Source organism: Arachis ipaensis, chromosome B8, assembly GCF_059453495.1.
Source record: "Arachis ipaensis isolate K30076 ecotype BB chromosome B8, ASM5945349v1, whole genome shotgun sequence".
NCBI lineage: Eukaryota > Viridiplantae > Streptophyta > Magnoliopsida > Fabales > Fabaceae > Arachis > Arachis ipaensis.
This window is the reverse complement of record NC_142443.1, coordinates 97,987,758-97,995,233: the sequence shown is the minus strand read 5'-3', so window position 1 is coordinate 97,995,233 and position 7,476 is coordinate 97,987,758. Positions and strand designations below refer to the sequence as shown.

The 7,476-nt window shown below is 37.5% G+C and overlaps 1 non-coding gene across 1 annotated transcript; it reads left to right on the top strand.

The window, feature by feature from the left end:
- LOC148548953 (small nucleolar RNA R71) lies at nt 1-108 on the top strand. The gene has a single exon (XR_015897845.1). It is a non-coding gene; the product is annotated as a small nucleolar RNA R71 (small nucleolar RNA).
- Nucleotides 109-7,476: the final 7,368 nt, after the last annotated feature.

The window sequence follows — 7,476 nt, the reverse complement described above, 5'->3', positions numbered from 1 at the left end:
AATCATATGGTGGGGGCAAGCTTCCAGAAGATTATTGAAGCGCTCCCAGTACTCATAGAGAGTTTCAGAGTCATCCTGAACAATCATGGAAATGTCTTTCCTTAGTTTATCAGTAACTTCAGCTGGAAAGAACTTTTCCAAGAATTCTCTTCTCAGTGTATCCCAGTTGGATACAATTGCTGCTGGTTGAGTGTAGTACCACTCTCTTGCCTTCCCCTCAAGAGAAAACGGGAAAGTTTTCAGCAAAATTGAAGTTTCGTCTGCACCATCATGCCTGACAGTAGAACAGGCTGCCTGAAAATCTCTCAGCTGCTTGATAGGCTATTGAGCAGGTAAGCCATGAAACTTGGGTATCAAATTGAGTAGTGCGGTCTTTATTTCAAAGTCTATAGCCACCGCTGGGTGATGCGCTTGAAATGGTTGCATTGTAAAATCAGGGGCTCCAGCCTCCTGGATAGTAACTCTTCTGGCTGCTGCCATGTTACCTGCACGTAAAACAACTAAATCAGTAGAACGGGGGCTGGTTTCTTTTTCAAGTGACGTTTCAGATCCGCCCTCAGAGAGGACTAACTGACGCCGAGCTTGCCTTATTCGTGAAATAGTTCTTTCAATCTCAGGATCAAATACTAGCAAGCTTGGGTCAGGAAGCGAACGCGTCATCCAACGAAAGAAACAAGCAGCTCATAGTAGTAAAATAAAATAATATGCAAATAAATAAAATCTAATCAATAACTTTAGCATTCTATTGCAACTCCCCGGCAACGGCGCCAAAAATTGATCTTGGCGGAAATTGGCGAGTTAAGAATGATTATAAAATATACGTTGCAAGTATAGTTCTCAACCAACCAGAAATCCGCTTATCAATTTAGAAGGGTGTCACAGAAATTAAAATTAAAATACTGGGAGTATGGATCCCAGGTCGTCTCCCAACGAGTTGCAGAAAAGTGTGCTATTTTATTAATCAGATGTTTTCAAAAAGGTTTGAGTTGAATGGCAGAAAATTAAATTAGAGAATTTATATAAATTTAAATAAAAGCCTTGACTGGGAGTTGATTAGCTGGAAGCTCTATTCTTGTTGGAGTACTCTTAAGATTAATTGACAATTGAGGGTTATTATGTTTAGTTGCCCCTTACTAAGTAAGGGAAAGTTAAACAAGTTGGAATGCTGGTTCTATCCACAAGTTCCAATCTGCTTTTGGGAGGATTAGTGTTAGTGACTAGAGAGCAATCCAACAATAAACCCAATTACAATCTTTTTCTTGAGCATCCCAACTCAAAGGTTCCTTTCAATTAACTCCCCATCAAGTTAGGGAACTACTCGCTCATTGTAAATGTAAAATTCATAACATAAGAACGGGAATTAAAGAAAGACATGATAAATAATGATCAAAAGATTAATTAAAAATAAAAGTAATTCTTGTATTAATAAATGCTAAAATAATCCAATAGTAAAATTAAGTAAATTAAGGAACATGGAAGAGTAAGAGACAAGTAAAGAGAACGAACTAGAATGTCGAAGTCTTGATGAGGCAATAACTCTTCTCAATATCCCAATGCAAAAACAATGAAAATAACAAATCCTAAAAACTATGAATGTGTAGAGAAAAAACCTAGAGGAGAGGAAAACTAGATATAAAAACTTAAAACTCTGCGGAATGAATGTTGTCTTTGGTTTCTGCATGTTCTCTGGCTCTAGTCTGCTTTTCTGGGCCGAAAACTGGGTCAAAATAAGGCCCGAAATTGCCCCAGCGATTCTGCAGATTATGCAGATCGCGCATGTCACGCGGACGCGTCATTCAGGCGGACGCGTCATTCGGCGTTTTTCTTTGCCACGCGGGCGCGTCGTCCACGCCTCCGCGTCACTTGTGCAGTTTTTAATTCGCGCGGCCGCGTCATTGCGATTTCCTCTCTTCCGCGCGGTCGCGTCATCCATGCGGCCGCATCGCTTCTCGCTGGTCATCTCCTCAATTTCTTGTGTTCCTTCTATTTTTTGCAAGCTTCCTTTCCAAACTCATTCATGCCCTATAAAGCCTGAAACACTTAACACACAGATCACGGCATCGAATGAAATAAAGGAGAAATAAAATACATAATTAAAAGTCTCTAGGAAGCAAGTTTTCAATCATGTAATAAATTTAGGAAGGAAATATAAATGCATGCTAATCATATGAATAAGTGGGTAAAGATCATGATAAAACCACACAATTAAACACAATATAAACTATAAAATAGTGGTTTATCAGTAACAAACTTCATATCAATGATACATCACATGTCAAAACCATTCTCATCAGTGTGAACCTTTTCAAGTTCTAACAACTCAGCATCCAAAACATCACGTATCCAATGATACCTCACATCAATATGTTTGGATCAAGAATGAAAAGTAGACTTTTTACCAAGATGTATAACATTTTAACTATCACAAAACAAGACATACCTCTCTTGAGCAAACCCGAGTTTCTTCAAGAATTTTTTCATCCAAAGTATTTCCTTGAATGCTTTGGTAATAACAATAAATTCGGCTTTGGTAGTGGACAAAGCAATACAGTTTTGCAATCTAGATTGCCAAGATACATCTCCACTCGCAAAGTTGATCAAGAAGCTTGAAATTGACCTTTTAGAATCAATATCTCCTGCCATGTCTAAGTTAAGCTTCTCACTTCTATAGCATAACTTCATGCTAGAAGTACCATGAAGATATCTCATATCCATTTTACATTATTTCAATGTTCTCTTCCTAGGTTTGAAACAAAACGGCTTACACAACCAACAATATAAGCTATATCCAACCTTGTGCACACCATAGTATACATTAAACTATCCGTGGCTTATGCATATGGAACTTTTTCCTTATTTTTCTTCTCTTATTCACTTGATGGACTTTACTTGCAATTCAATTTGAAGTGTGTAGTAAGAGGAGTACTAACAACCTTTGCTTTCTCTATTTGGAACCTGTGCAACATTGTCTCTATGTATTTCATCTGTGACAGCCAAAGTTTCTTCTCTTTTCTATCACGCTCGATTCTTATACCAAGAATCACTTATTTTTGGCCCAAGGTCCTTCATTGCAAATGACATCGCAAGTTTCTTCTTCAACATGTCAATTCTAGAAGTATTTTGACCAACAATAAGCATGTCATCAACATATATCAAAAGGATAATAAAATCATTATCAGCAAACTGTTTAACAAATGCACCATGATCAAAAGTAGTCCTTTTGTAGCTTTGTTCTATCATAACAGACTCGAACTTCTTGTACTATTGTCTCAAAGCTTGCTTCAAGCCATACAAGCTCTTATTCAGTTTGCAAACATGATCATCTTTGCCTTTTACCATGAAACCTTCAAGTTGTTTCATGTAAATTTCATCCTTAAGATCACCATAAAGAAAAGCAGTTTTCACATTCATCTACTCTATCTTTAAATTAAGACTTGCAATCAAACTCGAAACAATCATAATAGAAGATCTTCTCACAACCAGAGAAATGATTTCATTATAGTTAACTCCCTTTTTCTGCCTATAGCCCTTGACTACCAATCTAGCCTTGTACCTTAGACACTGAGAATTTTCTTCATGCTTCAACCTATAAACCCACCTATTTAGCAAAGCTTTTTTCCCTTTTGGCAACTTCACAGGCTCAAATGTTTGATTATCATGCAAGAATTTCATTTCATCTTGAATTACATCAAACCATTTCTTATTATCATCACCTTCCACAGTTTTCTCATCATATTCAGATTCTCTCCCATCAGTCAATTTCACATACCCATCAGTGAATGTCACATAATCATTAGGAGGATATCTCATTAAAGGTCGTCGCTCTCTAGTAGACCTCTCAGGATGAAAACCTAGTGGATCTTCAGGTAGCTCAAGTTGATTTTTAATATCATCATCAACTAGATCATCAATCGAATCTTCCATCTCCTAATCATCAGGAACCAAAGGCTCATTTTGCTACATATGATCGTAATCTTGATTTTCTGCTAGTTCTGGTGAAGGAGGTGGCTGAACTGGATCTACATCAGTCAAGTCACAGCTCTATTGTGATTGATTCTTTTTTGCCTTATCAATGTCTTCAATGGTCTAGTCTTTAATAAATTCTATATCATGGCTTCTTACAAGCTTCTTGTAACATCCTAACTATCAAAATGTCACACTTCCGGCTGCGCCACTCTGATAAGTCGGATGTTATGACGACTCTTAAAATATTTAATACTAAAATATGAGCCTGTTTAAACTTAACACGTATTTTTCAAAACATACATCCACACTTTCAATAAAAATTACAATACTTACAAAGAATACATATTATTAATTTTACAGGCATTACATAATCAAATTCCTATCCCTCTTATAAAACATGTATGGATAAAGGTGAGGGAAAAAGTAACTAATACAACACAAAACATCTTTTAAACAGAAGAGGAATATATAAGTTCTTCCAAACCTCGTTGTCCATAACCTGAAAAAGAGAAGACCTGTAGGGGAGTGAGAACATTGTCCTCGCTGGTTCTCACTATGGGGTTAGAGAATTACTATATTAGGATACGTAAAAATAAAACTCTTTTTAAAGTACAGTGATTAATAACCACCTTAAGTATCATCTGAAAACCAAAAACTTATATTCAAAGATCTGAAATCCTTTTTAAAAGAGAAAACTGTCAACTCATCAAAAATCCCAAAACCTTTTTAAAAGTTTTTCCTAGACAACATGAATGACAAAACTGTTCCAAGCATAGGTTCATTAAGTCTATACTGAACCAGTTTAGTTTTTCATACTTTTCTAAACCAAAAAACACAAACCAAACATAACCTTCGGCCCATCTCATAATCAACCACGGCCCTAAGCTCAAACAATCCAAACAACAGCCAATCCACCGCAATCCAACCAATTTTTCAGTCACAAACACAAGTAAGAAGATTCAAATAAAATCAAGCAGTTACGTCAAAGTAGAACAATTAACAGTAAAACACAATTAATTACATAGGCAAACAAAGTACAATATGCACACCCAAACAATGTCACATAGATGCATATGATGAATTCCTGTCCTAGTGGCTGATGAGTCTCATCTGTCGGTTAGAAAGCCAACCCGATAAGTCTTGGTAGCTAACCATTGGACTGTCCCTCTATCGTGCATCTCCACTCGAGTAATTCTCAAACATAATCATATAACACCCACACTGGTGTTTATCCACGGGGGCGAGCTCATCCGGAACATTCACAGTGTCCGTCCATACTTACGATATAGGGTCAGTAGAGTATCGAGTCTCAACCTGGAGCGCGTGGTGGCTAGCCACTGCTTTCACCCATGGAAACTCGTATCTCAGATAATTGGAAGTCCAAGAATCACCTTATCAAATCAATATCCATCCATATTCATAGTCAGCCATAATTTAACATCAATACAGCCATCCGGCTCATAGCAAAACAACAATTCCACCATCCAACATCATCAAACTCATATAATCATCACTCAAGCCATAAATCACTTTTTCTCAAATCACTCTACTTTGAAATCAAAATCAATACCTTCCAGCCTCAACTTTACAATCCCTATTTCTCAAATCTTTTCAGGCTCATAAGTCACTTTTCCTCAAACGTAAATTCCTCTTTTCTAAAACAAAGTCTCCCTCCTCAACATCTTTTCATAACATTTTAAAAATCACACCAAGTTAAAAGTCTTTTATGAGGGATTCAAAATCAATCATCCTAAAATAGAATTTGGTAACAAAAGTTCCTCAGCGGAGTCTCAAGTCTTTAAGGGAGGATAACCTAACGCATTCCTTCAAATTCATTTAAAATCCTTAAAACCTTAGCTTTTGGATTTGAATAGATAAAAACAGAATTTAAGCCAAACCCAATCGTGTTATCGATTACTCCGAACAAATTTTCATGACCATTTCTTTTACTTAAACCAAAAACCACTTTTAATTGCCTGATAAAATCTGAAGCGTTTCCAACGGCTCGGAGTAAAATTCAGAATTTAGAGAATACTTCAATCTTCCTTCTAAAACATCGAAAAAGGAAGTTTTATCAATCAAAATTCACCCTCCTTGAAAATCACTTAAACTCCTCCAATTGAAATCCTCAAGTTAAATTCAGAAACATAAACCTTTTTCACATTTAAAACGAATTAAAACATTAGTTTCTTCTAAATGTCTTGCACCCAAAAATATAATACCTTTCTTAGGAAATAAAGCTAAATCATAGTTCTCTTTCCAATAAGTCATTTCAAAACACAATTCATCACTTTCGTAAATAGTTCAAGTAAAATAGTACAAGTCTTAAACTCATGACTTTCTAAATAACATTTCGAATAGAATCTCTGATTTTCACAGGAATTTCGGTAGCACGTCCCCTAAAACTTGGACTCTGCCACCTTTTCTGGGTTCCAACTAAACCATTCTGCAACCCTCTTTAACAGGCTCAAAACCAAATCAGTTCAAAATCAAGTTGATTTTATTTTCAGATTTCAAGAACACCAATTCAATCTCAAATCAATTTCCAACAGATTAAACTCAATTTCATAACTTTTAAGAAACAACTTTAAAGAAGCCCTTCAAGAACAGTCCGTTTTTACAAAACCGAATAATAATCCAGTCAAACAAGCATTCATATTTATCCAAGACAACCAACAATACATAAGACTTATAAAATCACTCAAAGATACACTTTCCCACATAAATATCCATATATAATATTTCCAATTTATAAAGTATAATTTTCTGAAAAGGCCCCTACCTCGATACGTGAAACCATAACCCAAACGTGTCAACTGAACTCCTTTCTCTCAGCCTAAAATTAGCGGCAACCGAAGCCTCTGCTCCACTTGCTTTCCCAATAGCAGAAACAGCCTCAATCGCTACATGTAAGCTTGGTTACTAACTCCTACCACATCAATACTGCAAGGACTTTAATACATGTAACAGCACACTAACATGGAGGTTTTTGAAATGTAAATACTTACTGTAATGACAAAACGAAGTAGCACCGGTCTCTGAACCGGTTTGGCGGCAGCCCCGGCAGCCCCTCAAGCGGCAACGGCGACCGGACTCTGGCGACGGCAACTGAAACTAACATTAAACGTCAATAAAGCTTTTGGAATCTCAAGAGAAATGAAACCTAAAACTTAAAACCTTACCGGCAGTGCTTTTTCTGGCAACGGCAATGGGTTTTGGGTGACAGAAGCGGCATTGGCTGGGCGCCGGTCTCCTATCTCTCTCCTCAGCTCTTGTGCTCTCTCTCTCTCACTCTGTGCAACCCGACGACTTCCCTCTCGACGGCACGGTGGCGGCAGAGACGATTGGAAGATGCAACGACAGCGGCTGGCTTTGCGTTGGACGACGGCGACAGAAATGGTGAGGAGTGGCGACGAAGGCGCGGAGGCTCCAAGCCTGCGACCACCCTTCACTTGCGAGCCATCTCTCTTTGCAGTTCTGCTCTCGACGGCGACGGCGCAAACGGCGCGA